At 39.4% G+C, this 23,934-nt stretch overlaps 1 long non-coding RNA gene across 1 annotated transcript; it reads left to right on the forward strand.

Annotated features, from left to right (window-relative positions):
* The first annotated feature begins 8,704 nt into the window (after positions 1-8,704).
* LOC108682046 lies at positions 8,705-19,440 on the forward strand. The gene is made up of 4 exons (XR_001931544.2): positions 8,705-8,822; positions 9,348-9,373; positions 13,792-13,918; positions 14,331-19,440. It is a non-coding gene; the product is annotated as an uncharacterized LOC108682046 (long non-coding RNA).
* The last annotated feature ends 4,494 nt before the right edge of the window (positions 19,441-23,934 follow it).

Here is a 23,934-nt window from a genome sequence, read left to right on the forward strand (position 1 = left end):
AGTGGCTCATAAATCAGGACAAGGTCGCATCCTCGACCTCAAGCAGAAGCTGCGCATTGATTTGCTGGCGGCGAGGAAACCTCTCAGCGGAATTAGGGCGCCGCTACGATCTTCATTCGTGCGTATATGTCGAGTTTGATCTAAGCGTTCAGGTCAACGAAGACGATTGAAATTAGTTATGGCTTCGTATTATTTAAAACAAGGATAGTGAAGAGATCATTAATCCGTCAAAGAAGCTCTCATTCACTATCATTCGTGATTTAACTGAGCGTGTTGAATTTTATTGATCTTCAAGAATATACAAGTAAGATTGGATTATTACTACGTCATCGATATTTAAATCATCGATAAGGCGTCATCGATATTTAAAATAGAGAGCCTCATTCGTTCGCTGCCGCCGGCCACTGGTATTCTGTTAGCAGTGAATGGTTCACACCAATGAACTAATAGTGCTATGTTCCGGCCACTGGTATTCTGTAAGCAGTGAATGGTTCACACCAATGAACTAATAGAGCTATGTTGCGGCCACTGGTATTCTGTAAGCAGTGAATGGTTCACACCAATGAACTAATAGTGCTATGTTTTTGATAGACTTTCGTGAGGTACTGGGCTCATGCAGCTACGGGGTAGGTATGATGTCAGTTTTACAAGTCTCCGTTTTTATGTAGGCTAGCTGATCTAGTTCCGCTTTCTCGACAGTTCAGCTGGCCACTCAAAAGTGAAAAATTGCCGGCAACCCCTGAGAAAATAAACTGTTGGCGTGATTCCCTCCAAAATTCTCATACGACAAAAAAACTGAAAAATTTAAAGTCGTTGCAACACATGAGCATTCCATCTTGTAGTTTAAACATTTTTGACGTATCAAGAAAGAAAGTCTTTATTTTGTCAGATCAAGGAGAGCGATGCTGCAACTTAACGTTATTGTTACTTTCTTTAGCATAAAAGGAGTAAAATGGAAACATGGAAGCCAGAATTCGGTCGACGAAAGCCCCAAAAACTTCAGAGATTAATGTGTGTCACCTTCAGGCCGCATTTAGCGCGAAATACTAAATCCAGCCAAGATTTTTCGAATTTATACTTCAGACAGCTATGTGGAAAATGATTCACTATAGCACGCGGGACAATTTTTCATAATTTTTTCAGAAAAACTAAACCTTTTAGGACCGATTTGGGAGAAATTTTTTTCTGTGATATAACTAATTAACTGACAAGTTTTCGTTTGTAACTTACTCTTCATTCACAAATTATTGTCTGCAAGCTGCCATTGCAACTAAAACATTCAGATTGAGAAATTGCATTAACATTTAACACTCAATTAAGTTTTCAATTGTGAAATTATTAAACGATTCTGATCAGTGGAATAACCTTCAGACTTACTAGTGATATGTCCTTTACTATGATACTGAATAATTAGTGGTGCTTACTTCGTTTTACCAAAATTAATAATATATTCTGAAACCTATCTAGCACGCAATGGCGGTAAAGTAACAGTGACTTCTATCGTGCGTTTATTATAGATCAAATATTCAATCTTGGGCCACTCTGTTCCTAGTTGGAACATTTTAACTGCTAAAATACAATATTTATTTATTTATGCATGTATAAGAATATGAATTGAAGATTTATTGCTGGCAAAGAAAAGAAAACTTCCATTATGGTTGCATGTTACTGGGCTCGAATGAAAGTACACAAGACTTTTACGTACAAATGCCATAAAATTAAGATGAATATTCACAATTGAGTGATGTTGATATGTGGTTTGGCTGTAAAACAGAACAAAAAAAACATATAGTGCTCTATTCAAGGTGTAAGTGCGTACGGTTTCCTTCAATTTAACTCCTAGTCTTTGCATGCTTAGACCAAACAATGACGGAAGGCTACGTTGTTGAAATTCGGGGTACAGAGATTGGAGCATGGAGTTGCGTTTCGAATTCTCAGAAAGCCGTAGAAATCGGGCATTGTCTAGAATCGGGGACGGTCCAGATTCGGCTTAATAAACTCCTGCATCAATATTACCCTAGTGCTAAATTACCTCTTCTAAGCTGGCGGGAATTTCTTTTAAAGATCTCAGATTATATGCCGGAAAAAGATGATTTTTTAAATGCTCAACCCTTGACTAACGGTACTAATTTGGTCATTCGAGATACCGCCCATGCAGAGCTCGTTATTTAGTAAGGATCGAGTTAACGCGGTCCATTATTGCTACGCGAAGCTTGTTACAGCTGCAAGGTCGTAGAAGTCCGAGTTACTTTATCACTTCTATCATTTAAAAACGACCTTGAATTTATTATCAAATGCAGTGGCAGGAGTTGAGCTGTCTTATTCAGTGGCAGGAGTTGAGCAGTTTCATGCAGTTTCGAGACTTGAGTAATCTCATGCATAATTAAAAGTCGTGCAGTTTCAAGCAGTTTCATTTGTCGACTAATTATCAGTTTCAAATTTAATTAGGAAAATGAGGCGAAAATTTGGCTCACTCAATCGAGTGCACTTGGAAATTAAGAACACGTACAATTACTTATACCACTAATCTGCACAAATTTCAAATTCACCAAGAATTTATAGGCAAAAGCCGAACACAGGACAGGAGTTATCGTTGCGGTCTACCGCTTGCTCACCCATCCCACTCCGCTGTGGGCATCCACGATGAGTGCGAGGTGACTTCGTCGGAGACTTCGCCGGACTTGAAGATTTTAGCATCTTTGCATATTTTTTAGACGGAAGCATTTCCTCAATGACACTTTCAATAAAAATCCCTCTTGAAATTGTTGCTCCACCCTCTTGCTCCGTGGCCGGTTTTTCGGTATACTTGATTTTGAATCTATTTCTTGTGAATTAGTCTTTTCTATATTGATTGTACTTACATTCTCTAAATATTTGAAGTGATGATGAATTGCTGGCTTCGAAAAATATTTCAATTGAGATAAGATGAATATTTTTAACGTTTTCTTTGCCCATAAATTCTTGCAAATTACGACTTATACGTATATGCTTCGTATAAAAAATAGACAGGTGCTTGGTTTTTGAAGGGTGTATAACTAAATAAGAATTTCTATGGTCGTCAATCATTTTTTACAAGCGTCCAGCAATGACCTATCTCTATATTGGGAGAAATTTCGCTTTCTGAGCTTTTAATTCAATTAAAACCAAATATTAAACTATCATCTATACTTAACTTATGATAGAAAATAAATACCGAAGTCTAGTATTCAATAGATCCTGGTATTATGAATTAGTGAGAATAAAGTGACTTCCCAAAGTCTCGATTTATATATGACAACCAAGCTAGCTGAAGCTGCGCCTCGGAGTTATTTATGTTCTCGACACCTCGGCTGAACATGACATTTCCGGGACAAATAACTTGGCTAATATCCAAGTCCGGTGACATAACTGACCAAACTTCATTCAATTAAATACCAATTACAGTCTAAGGTGTGAGAAGAACTTTAAACGTTTTTTTTAACATTTTCATGTGCGTATTGTAAACCAATGACCCTTCAACTACTTAATTTACATTAAGAAAGTAATTAATTGATCATATTTATTTAGTAATCAAACCCCCGAACACTTTCGGTATCAGCACGCATATGTACGTATGTAATAAAAAATTATTTCGATCTATAACATAATATACCTATTATGGACGGACGTTATTCGCAAATACATAAATAATTTCACAACATCGAGAATGCCAAGTGAACGCACCAAGTAAACGAATTTGCTTGGTGCCAATTTACTTTGCTAAAGTCGTTTGAATCACAATTGCATTTTCTTAACGCTTAATTTTTTGGTTAATTTGTGACTGAAGCAAACAAGTGAATACGGACAATAATAATAATTAACTCGCTTTAAATTTTAATTTAGAATATTAAGCAGTGAAGAATACCGAAAATTATAGAGGAAACTCATGATCTCGTCATCACCTGATGGGTTAAATTACGTCTCATAATACTTTTCCTTCCCTGAACGATAAGTATTTGCTTATTGTAATAACGAAGGCAATGTCGTCAACAAACTCGCATGAATTATCTGATCAACCAGAAAATTGTCTCCGAAAATGCATGAAACTGAAAGCTCATTCGAAGATAAAGTTTCTAATGTAAGCGAATTGATGAAGGTTCTTGGGAGACCTTTCTGTATCGTTTAGAGGAAAACCAAATAGTAAAATGCAATGCGCAATTATTCCTGAGCTGCCTTGGTAGCTCAAACTGGAAGAAGGTAGCCGTATAGCCAGCGGGTAAATGTGAGCTCCTATAAATTACAAAGGCATGGGTTTATAATTTGTTTGTCTACTCAATGATAAGGTTGTTGCTTTGAGGGCTGCAATATGGTGGACAAGCGTACCAATGGCATCGTGTTTAGCGTGAGATTGGGCGATTCTGGCTATTGATGCAAGTCAGACATTATTAAGGAAGTGCGTTCATTGGACACATTTGCCGTTCAACAGAATTTTAATTCTGTTCACCAGTTTAAGTTAGCTCATTAACTTGAAGGTACGGTTCGCGCTGATGAACTCGTTGATGCTCCGGTATAAGAGCTTAAACCGTAAAGGCAATTTTTTCCTTGCAAAATTATTTTCTAAGCTAAAACCCTGAGCACGGAGGAGGACAAGGATTCTATAGCAGCTTATACTCTACTTGCCATTTCTATCTGGTTCTTAGAAACAACCTCAATTATATCTCCTGCTCCAGTGAAACATGCAAGGCAGCAATGCATTTAAGCTAATGTTGTTGACGGTCTGCTATTGCAGCGCTAGCGATCCATGCAGTAAATGATCCACTGTAAGCAATACACAAGAATGGCGATCAATTCAAGACCGTATTGACCTCATTTATTTCACGATCTAATTCATTATATTAAGCACCACAGAACATCGTTCATTTGAATCTGATATTGTGATTATCTCGTGGCCCGAGCGCCATACCATCGCTGATGAGGAGTCGCTCGAATCTTGGATTCCCTTTAACGCGCACGAGACGCGGGGCTGGGAGGGCGATGGTGTGGCTCTATAGTGGCCAACGGGCGGGCGCTCACATGCCCGAAGAGTCGAGACACGGGGCTGGTGGGCGATGGTATGGCTCTATTGTGGCCAACGGGCGGGCGCTCACGAGCCCGATGAGTCGAGACGCGGGGCTGGGAGGGCGATGGTATGGCTCTATAGCGCTCACGAGCCCGATGAGTCGAGACGCGAGGCTGGGAGGGCGAAGGTGTGGCTCTATTGTGGCCAACGGGCGGGCGCTCACGAGCCCGATGAGCCGCTATGGCCCACAATGGCAGAAATGAGAAGTTGGCTCATTGAATTTTTTAAAAGTTGGACTGAAGTAATCCCCCATGGGAACACGACTTCAGCTAAATGACTCGGTTACTGTCCCGGAGTAGAATATACAATTACGATAAGACAAGTTAAATAAGTATAGCTTATGAATCTATTACATTTGAATGAATCCCTATGAAGCATTATTTTATTAAAACCAATGAAACTCTAACATCCACGCCATTACAAGCGTGGATGTTAGTACTTTTCCTGACCTCAATTAAATGTCAGCTTTTAAGCGGCGTCAGCCTGAGTCCGCCTTTGATTTGTTAATATTAACAATAACTTAGAATAATAATTTTCTAGATAAAAATATAGTGGTTAACTAATCCTTGCTGGTATATGGTGTGCAAGGAATTGTATTAACCAAAGAAGCTACGTTTTCAACAAATTTTCATTCATCGTATTATAACTCTTGAAACTTTGCACTCGCAGCTTCCAGGCTGTAAAACAAAAATAAAATCGGCTATCATAAGTTCCTGGGTGTCCATTATCCATTAACTTGTATGTCCATCGTTTGAAGTCATGCTTGCTCCGAAACCCCAAATTTGGGCTAAGGGAAGGGATTGATTGACGCAACCAGAATTTTAGATGTAACATACCCCACTAACAGAGCCGTGGTCGTGATATTCTGTTGCAGGAATGTGGGATGTGTTTATGCCGCTGCGTGTAGCAAAAGCTTCGTGCTGGCTTGCGACATTTCGCCATCCAGAGCAAATATCGCTTTAAAAACAAGGTTATGCTCAAAGAAATTGGCCACTTTTGACATTCAAAAACTTCATATGCTGAGCTCGTACGATAACGATAAATGTTGCAGTTAAAATATTAAAATACTGCATGCTTTATTAGAAATGCAGGTATAGATATGTTATTTTGAGCATGTTATTTTAGAAATTGTCTTATTTTCATTGTAGCATCAATGCATCATGTATTAGAACTTAAACACAAAGAGAATTAAGCTGCAGCATATGTGAAAGATATTGAAAATTTGTAACAAATCCTTGGGCACGCAACATGAGTTATATACAACAAATTTTTGTTTATTTTTAGTAACTTTAGATATGATAAGGAGTTGAAAATTTTTAACTTAGCCAAGAATAAGATCATCTTACGGCTTACGATACGAGCAGTTTTTTTGTGAAAGCAGCCCTTGAGTCTCGAAAATAATAACGGTCCAGCAGAGGAGGGCATGTGAGATAATGTTGAGATTGAAGACGCTTACAGTTATATTCGTTATCAAGCTTGGCCAGTATTTGCGCATGAGTTCCCAAAGAAGAGAATATTGTGGACTGTGTATTCTGAAACAGCTCCTAGGGGGTCATCAGAAATTTATGTGCGTTAGTGTAACAGGAGCAAGAGTTTGTTGCGGATGTTGCACTTCCATCTTCAAGAACTGGCCACTATATAGTGATCGATATACCGTATTGTGTGGAGGCTTATCAAGCATTTGAGGCTCTCAGCTGGATCATGAGATGGAGTAAGCCCTCAAGAAATGAAGTTTTTAGAAAGGCCTTAGACACCAATATTGGGCGCTAGTTGTTATTGGGCTTCCAGTTGTGCTGGCTCTCTGATGGCTCTGACCCTCAGTTGGCATCGGACGTCAGGTGGTGCTGGCACTCAAAAAGTGCTGGCTCTCACGTGGTGCTGGTTCTCAAGTGATGCTGGCTCTCTGGTGATGCTGGCACTCAGGTGGTGCTGGCACTAAGGAGGTGCCGCCACTAAGGTGATGCTGGCTCTTAGATTGTGCTATACCGCAGTTGGTGCTGGCCCAGAAGTGGTACTGGCCCTCAGGTGGTGCTGGCCCTTAGGCAGTGCTATCCCTCAGGTGGTGCTGGCTCTCAGGTGGTGCTGGCTCTCAGGTAGCGACTCTTTACCTGGTTGTCGCCACCGCGCTATTGATCGATCGTCGGATGCTCGGTCCTCTCACTGATCTCTACCTCAGTCCGCCTCTTTCTTCACCCCTCATCCTCGTTCTATGGCCACCTTCTCTCTTTCTCATGCAGCCAAACTACGTCAACGTCTCTTTTTCTCTTGATTCTTCTTGCCTTTTTATTCTGCACTGATTGCGTTGTGTTGCTTAATGAAGCAAAGCTACACTGTCGTACTTGATCAGCTTGCAGTGCTTTCAAAAACATTACAACCTTCCATCTTATATAGAGTCCTTCCGTTTATAATCCTTCCATCTACAGTCCTTCCATCTGGAGCCCTGACTTCAGTTCGCTATAAATGAAGTACTTCTAAGCAGACAACAACATTGTATTTTAAATCAAAATTTCTGTTAACGGGACAATATAATTCCCAGATTTCTTATTGTCTGTAATTTAGTTTCTCCAAACACGTTGATTGCTGTGATGTCACCCGCTGCTCCTAGCGGATGTTGCACTGCAGCAGCTACTATTGCTTTACTTATTGTTACTTCCAGGATAGGGAGGGAAGTGGTGATTTTGGGCTACTAGTCCCTATAGCAAAATATTTAGGGACTATATTGAAAGCAAACTTGAAGGAGCTTCAAGAAAAAGCAAGATAGGTTTTAGGACTCTTCGTCTTAAATACTCGTAGGAAGGTACTACAAAATAATCCGCAGTATTTCATAATATACAGTTTTTTTAATAACCCAGTTCCATTCTTTGGGAAGTGTCAAATATTTTACATTTCATTCAAATAACTCCACACCATGCCGTAATATCTAACTTTTGCGTAATCTAAATAATTAACTTATCTAACGTAATATCTGACTAATTATGAGCAGTCAGAGTGAACTCGAAAGTATTTGATGAACACTTATTTGAACGCAAAATCCCTCTACCATCATTTCCAGATAATGCACGTTTTCAAAATAAATTAAATAACATAGGTACGAATTTCTGGGCCTCTTTGCAGAGGAACCACGAAAAAACCCGTTGCACGTAATATATTAATTCATTCATATCCCAACATTCAAAAGCTTTCAGTGACATATTACGAATCTGCCCATTTTTAGCGCATTTTCTCATTTATGGAAAAAATGCACTATTGTGCTCGCCATGTCCGTCTGTCTGTCTTTCTGTCCGTCCGTCTGTCCGTCCGTCCGTGACCTCAAGTTTTCGTCGACGAGATGAAAATGCGCTCTCTGTCACTCACTGCAGTGAGTACTGAGTTATATTTTCTCAGTATCGCTTCAGAGTTGGGTTTATAAAGTCTTAATATAGTATAGTATTGTAAAATGTATTTGTGTACAGTGTACCTTTTAATTGTCGCAACCCAGTATTCTTTACGTTGGTTTTTACAGTTTTAACCAACTCTGGCATGACATTACAGTCGTGCTCACGGCCAATTATGCAGTATTTCACGCTCTCAATTAACCGATGAACTTGAACGAAATATCGAAAGTCATTCATGTTCTCTTTCTTTACAGAAGTTCCCTTTAAATTTTTACCCACAGTCAAGCGAGAACAGGAAGCCAAGCAAATGTCTTTTGTTACGGTCTTCGGCAGTATCGGGGCCAACGGCCGATTGCAGGGTCGCCACAACGGTGAGTTCAGCACACCTCACTCATGCGGGATTTTGCCTCAATTCATTTGCCTCCTTAGAATCTTGTTAGCTTAACCTCGCTATTGCTAGGGTTCGTTAAAATTCTTGTCTGCAGGAACCTTGAGCTTCAGTAAGCCAGGATATATTATAACCTCTTTCATGAGGGGGTTGTCCCCTAATCTATAGGCGCCCTTCTGGCTATGATGTCTCATCTTAAGCGCAATACTACGTACATTTGCATTAAATCTTCCTTTTCTGTTCCCCTATTGGTTGCTGCTGAAACATTTTTAACTTGACCTTTGATACCGGCAGTTTGATTTCAATCCATTTTTTATTATGATCGTAAGCAACCTAATTACTTCATTACGTGCAACATAAAACATTAGTAGGTGGTTTCCTTGTATACTTTCATGTGTTTGACTGATGAATTCTGTGTTTATATGTCATAATACCGCTGGTGAGATACGTGAATATAAACAACGGTTGTATCAAGAAAAATTTTATACATTTTTTTCTTTGTTCGCAGCTTACCTCGGACTCGGAAGAATACCGGTGAGTATTAAAATGGCGAACGACTCCTTATTTTTTGAAAACGAAGAGCACTTGTTTCTTTGCTTGCTGTGAATCAAATTTGTGAAACTCGGTTCAACGTTCAAATGAAACGCAATAGATTTATTAATGAAAAAATTATGTTATCAACCGCAATAATACTAATTCATGAGCTCTATCCATCACCACCGTAGACTCCAGTAACGCGATGTGCTCTTCATCAGCACCGTAGACTCCAGTAACGCGATGTGCTCTCCATCAGCACCGTAGACTCCAGTAACGCGATGTGCTCTCCATCACCACCGTAGACTCCAGTAACGCGATGTGCTCTCCATCAGCACCGTAGACTCCAGTAACGCGATGTGCTCTTCATCAGCACCGTAGACTCCAGTAACACGATATTCATATTCACAATTCAGACTGCAAGGCTGGCGCGATTGAACGATGAGTAAACAGCGAGGTAAACAAATCGCCAATCCTTCGAAGACAAGTTACTCTGATAAATCAAGGAGGCGTCATCACCTCGTTTACTGGAACTTTCAAATTTACTTGTTTTAGCTGTGCATACTGTATCTGCTTGCTTATATGCAGCGCCTTGCTCCAGACAGAGAGAGAGAGAGAGAGCAAGTGATGCTCTCTCTCTCTCTGCCTCTGCTCTAGAGAGAGAGAGAAGGGTGACGTTTCACGTAGCCCTCTCTGCCTCTACTTCCGAGAGAGCAGGTGTCTTAGCACCTGGATCTTTCGGTCTCTGCTTTAAATAGCAGGTGACGTAGCATGTGGCTCTCTACCTCTGCTTCAGAGAGAGCAGGTGTCGAAGCACGAGGCTCTCGGTCTCTACTCCAGAGAGCGCAGGTAGTGTCGAAGCACGAGGCTCTCGGGCTCCACTCCAGAGAGAGCAGGTGACGTAGCATGTGGCTCTCTACCTCTGCTTCAGAGAGAGCAGGTGTCGAAGCACGAGGCTCTCGGTCTCTACTCCAGAGAGCGCAGGTGTCGAAGCACGAGGCTCTCGGTCTCTACTCCAGAGAGCGCAGGTGTCGAAGTACGAGGCTCTCGGGCTCTACTCCAGAGAGAGCAGGTGTCGGAGCACGAGGCTCTCAGGCTCTACTCTAGAGAGAGCAGGTGTCGGAGCATGGGGCTCTCGCGGCTCTACTCCTGAGAAAGCAGGTGTCGGAGCATGGGGCTCTCGGGCTCTACTCCAGAGAGAGCAGGTGTCGGAGCACGAGGCTCTCAGGCTCTACTCTACAGAGAGCAGGTGTCGGAGCATATGGGGCTCTCGAGCTCTACTCCAGAGAGAGCAGGTGTCGAAGCACAAGGCTCTCGGGCTCTACTCCAACGACAACTGGTGTCGGAGCACGAGGCCCTCGGGCTCTACTCCAAAGACAGCAGGTGTCGGAGCACGTGGCTCCCTATGGCTCCGCTTTGAGGCTAAAAAGAAAAATCATGAGGCGAAAGAGACGACTTGCTTCCGCTACTGGCAACTCCACTCATCTTTCTCCTTTATGCGTTTGATTTCTTTTTGCTCTTGATAATTGAAGTGATGCATCACAGTAGTACGCCCTGGTATGATGAGGTCAAAAATGCATACTCAAATTCATGCTTGATATTAATCAAATCAATTAATTTACCTATCCTATTATTATGTCATCAGCATCATTACAACGGCATTCCAATTAGAATAAAGTTTTTTGCAAGCTCTTCACCATTTGAAATATTGTTCGTTTGTGCAGATCAATGAGTAATAATGAAAAGCTTTCTTCCGTTCCGAAGTTCTGCATGGTATAGAAACAATAAAACGACTCCGTTAACTTTACGAGCTGCTATACAGGGTGTCCCAAAATAAACGATACTCAACTTTGAATGACTGTAACTCAAAAAGTAATAGAGTTAAAAACGATTTTAGCACATGTCACTGAAAGTTCTATCAAACGCTTATGGCTACATCGATCTGTCTGATTTTTGGTGAAGAGATGCAGAAAAACATAGAGAACAAATCCTGACCTTCCAAAAATTTTTAACTCTATTACTTTCTGAGTTACAGCCATTCAAAGTTGAGTATCGTTTTTTTGGGACACCCTGTATATATAGACTTCCAGAGACAATGCAATAACACCGTCATTTCACCGACGTTACAACAGAGAAGTACATCGTGACCCCCACTGAAAATAGCGTCCTAATAACTAATTTAAACTGTTATCCTCTTTCAAAATGGCAATTTTGAATACATTCATGAACATTATTCTCGTTGCATACGTTGCCTGGGGTGAATAATAATTAAAAAAACGCCATTCCCAATCGTATATATAAAATAACCACGATGAGCCCCTCCAAAACTCATGTTTCGCATAGAACTCCTTTTTGACTAACATTTCAAAATTTCAGAAGCTAATTGGTACATTTTAAATTATATTTATAAATACCAGTTTTAAAATCACATTTCAATGTTTAGAACAATCCTCTCTTCCAGGTTTTGCAATGTTTTGCTATTGTACCAATAAGAATACGTTTTAATTTTAACGTATTATTCAGCCACGATAAGTATCGTTGATACGCGCACGATCAACGCCCATATAAAATACATAAAACATTTAGGATAGCATCAGCGCTCCATTTTAAAAGTTGTGGAACTTGTGGCACAAGTTCCACTGCCGGGATATATGGCAGGATATATGATCAAGTCTCAACTTGTGGCACAAGTTCCACAATTGCAATAACTAAGGCCATGTGCAATAATCTAGTGAGGTACAATGTTGATTAGATCCCGTAAATTCGAATCTGAAATGGAAAAATTTAGCGTTTTTCATCGCTTTTTCATCATCTCAACATTACAATTTATGGAGGTCGTTATGACGAAATTCTCCCTCGCAGCAATGCACTTAGGGCTGAGGGTTCATGCTAGGGCTCGCTTTTCAACGGTGCATTTGCAAGCGCGCAATTTTTTGTAAAAAATTTTATATAGTATTGGGCCATGTTCTGTGAGGAAAGAAAATTAGTTAGAACTTTAAAATAATTGTAAACCTGTAAGCAAAGAGAAGTAAGTATCTGCTCTTGAAGTAAGAATTAAGCAATTAATACTCGGTGTACATGCGTTTTCATCGAGAAAATTCTAAACCTCCTTTGACCGACTTATCATTATTACAACTACAGCAGAAAAAGAGAGATTTAAAAAGTAAAGATTTAAGATGAATCTAAACCTCAGTGTTCGTGGCGGTAGCATGGATAAAACTGTGAATAAATTTTTTTAGAAGTGTTAATGTCATGATCTTTTATATATTTTGTTTATGCTTCAAGCTAATTAAGATATTTCAAGTCGAATACTTACCGAATGTTTGCAAATATGATATAAAGCGCGTACTTATATATAATTCCGTAGAAGCTTACAAAATTCTGAGAAATTTTTCATTTCCTAGTTATGCTATGCAAGCATGAAGACGAAATATTAGGTAAGATTTTTCATAAAATTTTCATTTAAAACTTCAAACTTCTTCAAAACTTCTTATAATTTTTTATTCAGATACTCATTTGTGTAATGTTGTAGACTTTTCTTACTTGCTATTTAAATCTTGGCCGTGCATACCTTAGATTTTTTGAGTGGCTTGATGCCAAGCTATGATGAACCCATGGGCGGCAGGATCCTATATTTTCGTCACCATGCAGTATGAATACAATAACAGTAATTACAATACAATACAATACAATACGGTAAAACAATAACGGTAATACAACAACCGTAATATAATAAAGGTAATACAATAAAGGTAAAACAATAACGGCAATACAATAACTGTAATGGTTGGCTCTCTACTGAGCAAAACTTGAACACAATAACGGTAATTTTTCTCCCCGGAGCACTACTGCACGTTAATCAAGCTTGTCTGAAACTGCTAATTATAAATTCAAAATTTAGATGTCCCGAATACTAGTACGTTAGTTTCAAAATTACTTACTTTACTCGAACTTTGGTATGATAGAATTCAGGATGATTGAATTCTTTATTACGGGATTTGGGATGAAGGAATTCGGAATAACGGGATTAGCAAATTGCAAGTGTTAAGTATCCCGAGAAACGCCGAGCAAACCTGCTAACCTGTAGTATAGTCTTTATTATTATTATTATTATTATTATGATTATTATTATTATTATTTTTAATTTTATTATTATTATACGAAGCACCCATCGTGGCGTCCGGTTCAAGTAAACTTCGAGGGCACGTCACAAATAAGATTAAAAACAAGCCAAAAACAAACAAACACAAGAAAGGATGGGTACGGATAAAATGACTAAGCACCAGATTCATAAAATTGAAGTGCAGTAGTTAAGTCACTTTTTTAAGTGAAGTGTAATAGTGAAGTCACTTCTTTAAGTGAAGCGTAATAGTCTGAATGATCCGAGCGTTGACGCTTATTAATTGTTTGCACGGCAGGCGAGTGTGAGGGAGAAGCAGGTGCGCGAGGCAAAGCTCAAGGCGCTCGGCAAATCCCAGTCTGAGGAAGGCAGGAAGCCTCCTACGCCTCAAACCAAGTGAAACAGCCTGCAGCACGTGCAGGCCGGTGAGTGAAACAGCCTGCAGCACGTGCAGGCCGGTGAGTGAAACAGCCTGCAGCACGTGCAGGCCGGTGAGTGAACAGCCTGCAGCACGTGCAGGCCGGTGAGTGAACAGCGTGCAGCACGTGCAGGCCGGTGAGTGAACAGCGTGTAACACGTGCAGGCCGGTGAGTGAACAGCCTGCATCACGTGCAGGCCGGTGAGTGAACAGCCTGCATCACGCGCAGGCCGGTTTTATTGGGTGTAATTTTTTTAATTGGTTCGTTGTAACTGTTGTGTTTCTGCTAAAATAACAATAGCCGACTCGTAATAATATTCCATAGAAGCTTCATAATAAATAACCTTTCTGCAACTCTTGCAACATAATAGTAACATTTCTCACAGTTAACATGATACATGAACACGTCTGGTTTGCAGATGCCGGAGAGCTCCGGGGATTACGATTTCTCGGTGACAGCGGCGACAGACACGACAGAGCCGCGCCACACAAGTCCTTGTCGCGAGCCAACACAAAGGATAAGCTTCTCGTCCGCAAAGACAGCACATTGAAGAAACAAGATGAATCTTTTGCCAAAGTAAGACTAAATCTCAAAGTTCAGCCAAGTACAAATGAAGACGAAAGTGACTCAGATAATAATGACAGGCAATGCGAGAAATCCATTTCACATCCACCGACAAAGTTACCTCCCAAAGATAAAATCTCACAAAATACTGCGTCTAAGCTCACAAATGAGAAGAAAATAAGCAGTGACGCTGTCCATTTGGTTAAGAAGGATTTGGTGGCTAAGAAAACAGCTAAAGGAGAGCAGACTAAGGTTGTGGAGCAATTTGAGGAAAATGATATGAGGAAAAGCGAAGGTGGACGTTTGAGGTCGTGGTGGTGCTTGCACTGCAACGGCTGGCGGGATCGGAAAGCAAGGCACTCGTCGTCTGTATGACTGTTGCAGGATGACGATGAGGAGTAGGACTCGTGAGGCTTAAAAAACCTCACATAAACATTAGTGCATTGTAGGCCATTGTGGCAGACAGTCATTTGCAGCCGTAGCAAATACTGTTCGTACACAAATTTCTCGATTTTCATTTTTTCAAGGCGCTCTGAAGTAAATTTTCGTATTTATGCTCGTTTTAATAGAACTAGACTAACCATAATTCACAGCGACCAATTGATTAGTCCGTATTATTCGTCTTATGACAGGCTGGTGGAGACCCAAAACTTAATAATATAATTAAATGAATATATGTCAGGACAAGTACAATATTCGAAATTAATTATGTTGGGATGAAAATTAATTTAATTTATCAGTAAACAATCAAGGAGACAGGCCATGCGTGTCATGCCAAAGCCTGTACAGGACACTACTGACCAGGCGGGCGATCAGTCCGTGCTTCTCTCCAAACGATATCAAACTGTTGATGCCATTAATGCCATAAAAGACCATATATTTCGATAAACATTTTGCTGACCAGGTAAAGCCGCTATAGTAACTTCAGAGACGCAACACTAACGCTCACTCCCAACGTGTAAGTATCATCTCTGAATTTTGTGTGGCCTTGTTTCTCAAATATATAATGATCATACACTGGCTGTAAGACTGGTATTATTGCATTATCGTAAAATACTCTTGTGAATATCGATGTTACTCCTCGGTTATACGTTTGGTGTTGCAATTTGAAACAAATGAGCTCACATAAGCCAGGTTACTCTAACATCTTGGCTCAATGTTTCTCAATTCTAGGTTACAATTCCAGAAACTCGCTTGAAGACATCCCATTCTGATACATAATCTCTGATTTAATGTCGCATTGTCGTACGAGAAGCGCACACCGGGCCATGTTTGGCTCTGGGTCTGGAGGTACATTATCGCGCACGGTTAGATCGAGGGACCATGCCTAAATTTGTTGCTGTTCATATCGCGAGGAGTGCAACGAGTGACCTGCCTTTCTCCGAGTAGTGGAAACTTTTTCCAATAGTTGTAACAGCCATGGAATGCTCAGTACTTGAGGGAGCCTTAAATTTTCATGTTCAAAAGTGGGCAAGCTGTGCAGCAAACGCCTCACTCTTCGCTTCTGTGTCGGACGCCTAGGTACTGCTCACGACAAAAACTTTTGGAAAAACGAATTTGCCTCTAAATGAGTGACATACTGCAGCTCATAATTCCTACCTGAACAGAATCTTTTTCGCGCTTCGAAACACTCCTGGCAAAATAAAAATGACCAAACATTCAGGCAATCGATGCTCGCAAAGGTCGCACATTCAATACGTGTATATTTTTTATGCTCGAAATGACCAACTATGCTGTTAAATTGAGGATGTTGGGGAAGGGTGATTCCTTATAGTAACCTTCGGGAATGTTCTAAGCGAGTAAGCATTTTTTTTTTGTGGAGGCAAACCTGCACATTTACTAAGAACTCACCCTGAAATATACCGTTCCGCTTGATCCATGTTTACTCTCCGAGCTCCAAATTACTTAAGCTAATACGTGTCTCTGGAGCTCTTTGAAAATATTAATACCCAACTGTTGAAAATAATTAACATCCGCTTTTGCTAGAAATTTCCCCTGTGTCACACATTGATGTACTCCTGTATTACTGTTAGTCGTAAAAACTACTGGTGTTAAACTTCAATAACGTATGAGTATATAAAATCTCAGTTATTTCGTCAATGAGAGAACTTGATTCAAAAAATCAACTTTAGCATGGGTTTCGCATTCAAATTTTTGACAGAACAGCGAAGTCTGAAACTATAGCTTATAGGAGCTTCTATGAAGATAGTGTAGATTTAGTATGGATGAAAGTTCTATTTTTCTCTAAGCATACTCATTACTAATTGCTACGGAAATTTCGTGTAACAGGCAAGTCGAAAATTTACCAATTTTTACATGAATATCATGCTTGTGTTTTTTCACTGGACTCACGACTAAATCATTAGAGTTCTGCAAGTAACATCATGCATTGATGACGAAAAATAGTGACCGAAATTCATGAATGTGGCATGACATAATCATTCTTAGTCTATTTTCACTTGTTAGATCCACCTTCAGTGAATTACATTGTTATTAGTTACTTTATATTCCAAAAAGAGGGTTGCCTGCCGAAAGCCATCCATGCACAACGTGGCTTATGGCAATTCTTACCTATCGCATAATCGGCAGATAGCCTCTAGAAAACGCAAATCTATTGCATTCGATTAAACTGCCTCTGGCCAACAAGCAGATCTAGAGTTCTTGTGGCTCAGTATTGTCTGCCAACGCTTAAAAAAATCTTTGCACCAGTCAGATACTGTGAATAGTGACTTTCCGGCATTCATTCTCCAGAGACAACTGCGTCTCATTATTTTTTTCATTCAAGTTGAAACGAGACGAGACCATTTTTAAAGCTTTGTCCCGATTGATGATAGAAATCTGAACAACTTTAACTTTTCGTGACAATCTGGACGCTTCATGAGATCTTTTTAGCGGGACAAAATGAGACAAAACGAGATACATATATGCTATACTTCTAAACATGACATTTTGATAGTGAATTTTGAGACACAGTTCGAACTGTTCGTCTGTGTTTTGTCCCTAAAAATTTTTAGAGATCGCCTTTGCTTCCGACATCTTTAAGACCGACAACAATTCAACTTGACTGTACTAAATAGTGCCGGGTATGACACCCGTTGAAATTAGGAACAATCAAAATACACGATCTATATGTTGTCTCAGTTTATTTTATTAAGCGGTTCCGAGACGCTAAAGTTTGTTCACTTTAACTTCAAGCCGCCAGTATTTATCTTCAGCATCAAATCGGCCCTTTAGTCGAACGACTAATCGTCAAAAATGGCGATAGATCTTGGATCCCAGAACGCGTCACGATCCGAAACCCAAGCCTAAATTTTATTAGCTCATAGTACCGAGCACCGTATTTTGAAGATGCTTCGATTTTTCGTATGAAATACTGAAAAATTAAGTTTCTCTGGATTATTTTTAGGTAGATAATTTAATATCGTGTCCACCCGCCGTGCCAGTTTGTAGGGAAGGCTCATTCGCTGCACGAACTGATAGCGCCAGGCAGGTTTCATGCAACTCCTCGGGGGAGCTATGACGATTGCCCGCAGAACGTTGTAAGCTTCCTACAATTCGAGCACTGGTAAGAGTATGAAGTGATGCTTCGATGTGTATTGTTAGGTAACGAACAGTCAAATAATTGCGGGTCTTTCGCTTTCTAAATCGTGGTGGGAGAGTTTTTCATATTTAAAAAAGAAAAATGGCTTGAAGCTCAATCCACGGCTGATAAGGGGTCTTTCGGTAAATTTGCTTGGAAATATATTAGAGGCTAGTCGATGTTCAAAATTTCCGTTTCACGGTGGCGCGCCCTGCATCCATTACGTTGAGGTCGTGCTTTTTAACTCGTACACTAATAGGTCTTTGGGTTGACATGTAGTTCGGTAAAAATTGAAGTAATGTTTCAATTATCTCGCATGATAAATCAAAATACGTGAACTGAAACCTTCTAGATGGATTTTCATAACCACTATTCCAGAACAATGTTAAAATGTATAAATGTGTGAAACTGGTAAGTGCGCTAAGTTATTTCTCTCAATGAAATATATTGTCAGTAATAATCACGAATGGTTCAGGCTTCAAGGTTAGGACTGTTCCGAGTGAAAAAAGTTATGTATTCCCTGCTTACCTGTCCGTCCCTGAAATGCTAAGATGTTTTTTCATTCCTCAATTCACAGTAAGAATTGATCATCATAATAACAATGATGGGAAGCACCATTTGACTGCCACCAGCCAGTCCCCGATGTCTTTCTTCTGACTGGCGCCGAGAATTGAGATTTACTTCTCTCTTGAAACTTATTATTAAACCTCCAGCCGATATCAATAAATTTACATCTTATAAACTCGTTCGCCTTTATCATGTCTCATGTGCCTCCGGAATTCCTGGCATTTATTTTAACTAAAATTTTCTTTTTAAGCGTTTATCTTGCCAGCATAGAGCCTCAATTAGCATTACCTGTACTAAATGCATCATATCATGCATAATCCTTAAGAAATTCACACCATCTCTGATGTAGTGACCACTATAGTCATAATAGTAATAAGGTATTATAAGATCGTAAATGCTTCTGAAATACTAATGTTTTCTATAACTAATACCATGCATTACCATTTTCTAAATTCCAGCAATTTGAAGGGTTTTATTAGGTGCAGATAAATAATATTGATTGTTATTTCACAAATCATAATTTCGAATAGTTCCAAACTAAATCCTGCCTACCTTTACAACAGCTGTAATTATCAGGCTAATGACCGTCGCTATAAATTTAAGATGGGGTATTAATGATCCCTGATATCACCAGACGTGAAATGAATTTATTAACTCAAATAACAGTAAATGGCATCAATGCCAATAAAATGAACTAGCTTTTTGCTAATATTTGACATGATATTTGAATCTAAATAATGTAATTTATGACTCCCGTTCAACTTTTGTGATTATTTGTGGGCGAAAAGCTGCTGAATAAATTGTTTCAAAGTTGGTATTCATTTCCCTCTACCAACTCAAGGCTAGTTGCTCATACTTCGACGCCTCTTGATGCTGCTTATCCACATTCATGTATTCTGAAAATAGTGTAAAATCTTAATGATAATTATAAGTGCTCAGTAAATAACTATAATCAATTCATGCTATGTAAGGTAGTTGACACAAAGCTTCAACACATCGAAAGTCAGCAATGCAAATTGTTATAAGTTAATTTAAATTAATCATATGAACTTTATGGAACGCTTATCGATCAGTTCAAATTCAGTTTTTTAGCGTAACGACAGAATTTGAGAAAGAGTTCTTCATTTCTAAGCGTGAAAAGTTCGACGAGTTACTTAAATATTTTGGAAAGTGTTCACAAGTTAGACTGAACTGATCATTAAAACATGAACGAGTGCATTATTCACTTCATTGATACTCGCAATAAAATGATATGTTCTCAAGTTCCTCATTTTTGTTGCTTATCTAGAATTAGGATTAACTTAGCAAAACTGATTTCAAGTGAATATGACTCTATCAAAATGTTATTGTGATTAAGATTCCTGCAACAAAAGTGCACTGGCCCACAGACGGAGTAAGGAGTAATTGTACGCTAGGAATGCTTTCATTATCGTTGTTGAAGCGAAAAATGATTTTAGGCGATTTATTGATAGGGTTGCAACGGGTGGCCTATCAAATATCAACATTGCTCAGTGACGCCTAGCTGGACTGACATGATCCCATCCTCTGATAACTAACCTTCTAGCAATTCTGATCTATACGCGTCATCGACTTCAATCCACACAAGCCAAATAAATCCCTTATATTAGACCATCAAGCCTCCAGAAAATAAATGCCAGGAATGCATGGCCCAGAGTCGTGTGCCAGCAATGAAATAAGTTGACACCAATCATACAAACACGTAGGAGCGTTTCAGCGCAACCACGTGACTGCAAAGCTCACAGATATTCATACCATATTCTTGTTGTAAAACTTGCACTAAATGATAAAATAATAGCGAATGCAAACAGCTCTCTTCACCTCCGTAGACTATTTGAAATAAATGAAAAACAACGATTTGGAAGGTAAGGCTTTCGGTCAAATTAGTACATGAAGTAGCGTATAAATTCAATTAGACCTACATATTCTGAAAAAATGAACACTCGACTGATCTCATCACACGATCGAAAATCTATTTCAGCGCAGTAACGGGAGAAGGATTTTTGAAGAAGAAAGTGCTAAACGAGGGACGAGGAAATGAACTGATTGATTCTACAAGAGCGTCTTCAGACATAGATCCCGAACAATCGGCCAATCTAATACCCAGACATTGACATGAAACCTAATCAACTTGAAGTCTAAAAACATTCCTCGGGAAATTAAAATGAACCAAGGTCGTGGCTCAACGATAAGTCCGTGGATGTGTTCATTTGCTCCAGCGTGTTTCTGTATGCAAGCAAGGCGTCTTCAGAACAAGCAACCATGTTCCAAATTTATGCTAAAATGGTCGAAAGCGTGAAGCGCACCGACCGGATGTCAAGTTATGCACTGAGCTAGGGAAAAGCTTCTGGAAAAGATGTGATAGTATGTCGAGTCCTGTTACGTCGGACAGTCACTGGAGTCTAATAATTTATTATTATTAATGTACCATTACTTTTCCAAAACTATAAGTAATTGCATGTATTGAAAATATGTACCGAACTAATAAGGGCTCTAAAATGGAGCTAACCAAAAATACTAAAAAATTTAGAAAGGGCCTTCTACGCGTCTCTGGACTTCAAGCATCAAGAGAACGCTTTTGACTGCTGAGTTCACGAGTGGGTAGAAGTCAATGGAATTGATATGACGCTAAAGTCGTCTGATAAAGGAAAAAAACTCATAAAGCAGTAAAAAAAGCACGAGGTTAACAATCATGCAACGTAATTATGAAACACGTTTTGGAAAAATCGAAACTGTCAGAAAAATAACTACCTCAACCGAAATTCCCCTGGATTGTTATCCACTTGGCAAAAACAAGATCGAAAAAAATGTGAGGAAATTTGAACTCTGATTTCTTGGTGCATCGTGCTAGAAACCAACTTATACAAAAATAGTGTTTCATGAGTGCACGCCATGTCGTGACTGGTATCATGTGGGTACGCAGCCGTGCACCACCAAATTTGTGCACCAATCAGCCTTGAAAGGAACGCCTAGCATATTTCCGGATAACCACCAATCAGCCGTGGATTAAGCCATCCGTCGGTAACCAGCCGTGACATCATCTTGCTTTAAATATTAGGAGCTTTGCCCCACCGTATTCTGAAGCGAATAGCCCAGAGAGTAATGGTTGTCCACCACTGAACGTTGCATCGAATCATCACTTCATAGGCTATGTACACACTTCATAGGCCAGTGTGGAATTCTGTATAGTTAATATATATTCTCATGTTAATATAAGAAAACGTATCGAAAAACCAACCCTACCACCGCGTTACACCACCTCACCACCCACTGCAGTGAAATCTTATAAACTGAGCTCATTGGAAACTGCCTGCCGCTCTTCCGAAATCGCGCGTGGTTTGAAATCCAATCCCGTGTTGCCAACGCCGAATCAAGTTAACTAGTCGTTTATCTGTAGGCTAGCTGACAAATTTTTGCAATGAAAACGTTCTAAAATAAAAAAAACACATCCAGAATCTTAAAAATCTCACGATTGGACAATACCAACAACGTTTTCGATATCACACAAAAGTATGAGATAAACTTCGACTTTTCCAAGGCGTACATTCACATGGTGTTTCCATGATCATAACTGACATGGCCGTCATGGCGGCGTCACAGGTGACAGGCATAGCTTTTGGTCATGTCAAGTTCGATTTCACAATAATTAGACTTGATCCACATTCCATACTGACATTTAAATGATGGAAATTTGAAAAATTGTATTAAAATTTAATAGCGATAACGTATCAAGATTTCAATCACAGAAATTCGGGTATGAGTATTTAAAATTCATCATTTGGTCATTTTGATGCATGAACAAATTAGACAGACAATTAATTTTATCGATAGATAAGCGCGCTGCAAATATTAACGATAGGTTAATAATAAAAGAAACATTTAAAACGGTAGCGGAATTTTAGGACCAGCACTTAAAAAAGTAAGCAAGAGGTTCTGAGATTTTAATACTTAATTTTTCTAACGTTATATTGACCAAACACTGCGACACTTAGCGGCTACCCAGTGCACGTGTCAGTTCAATGGCTTAGGACCGAATCGACACTCCTCCGAACCCGCATGCCGCTGGGAACACGCCGGCGGACTCAGACGAACAACCTAACTTTTCTCTCAACCGAATCCACTCATACCTCCTTCAATACTGAAAGGATCAGCTCGAAATTTTTAATATAAGTATGTATTATCATTGTCCTGCGATAGAAATAAATACCGATTGCTCTATAGTCAATGTAGTCTTAGAAACGACGAAATAGTTACATTTTAAATATTTAGATGGGATGAGTGACATCAGCGGAAATTCGGAAGGATTGTAAAAAAAATTGTTTCTTGGCGTAAAGATCCAAATACATTTTAGACCTCCATCAGAAATTGTGCAAGTGTTAAAAAAAACTTGAACTTAATATACCGTTCATATGATTTGCAGCGAAAATTCCAGTTCATTACGACTAACAAAGAGATCGCCCATGGAGGGAGAAAATAAGTGACAGATGAGGCTTATTGAATTGACTCATACCACTCAGTTAATAATTATAACATCAGATTTTTTTAATGAAAACATGAGTGTTGATTTCAACATATAACAAATATACACACCTTTAGAATAAAAATGAGCTAAGTGCGTCATTTTATTTCTAATTTTAATAATAATTGGCACCATCGCGTAGTAATGCAGCTATGCAGCGTCGACTGTCACCGGACATCAATCAGTTGCAGACATGCATTCGTGGTAAATGTTTGTGTATCATTTGCTCCTCCAAATGTCCTCGGCAGTGTGCATCACGTTGAACTCGGTTGGTGTTGGCTTAGTCGTGAGACGCTATTACTTCCTATCGTTTAGTTCGTTTGCTTAATTTAACTTAGAGACAAATTGTTAAGGAACAAACGCTTCTTAAAGTTAGTAATCTAATTGAATATTTCGGGAGTCTGTTGCCCAAAGTCTGTAAATAAAATGGAGATAGTAAATTTTAAGTAGTGAGTACAAATTTTCTCAGAGTAGTGGTTAGACTTCATGAACTACCTAACCGTCGAACGTCCAGCCTCCTGAGCTCTTCTTCGACTCGCAGTCAACCAATCGTAATTATGTCCATCTTTTACTAAAAGTTCTAATTTAACACTGATTTGGGCTAGAAATCCTTCTCAAAATTCAGAGTATTTTGATCGAATTGTAAGTTTGTATATTTTCGTGGGTCAGGACTCAAGACTGTTGCCTGAAGAGTGAATTCTACTTATTATTTACGTTATTGATAAATGACTAAAAGGCAGTTCAGAACTTCAGACCCAGACTAACTACTAGTTC

Source organism: Hyalella azteca, unplaced genomic scaffold (genome assembly GCF_000764305.2).
Source record: "Hyalella azteca isolate HAZT.00-mixed unplaced genomic scaffold, Hazt_2.0.2 contig5528, whole genome shotgun sequence".
Lineage (NCBI taxonomy): Eukaryota > Metazoa > Arthropoda > Malacostraca > Amphipoda > Hyalellidae > Hyalella > Hyalella azteca.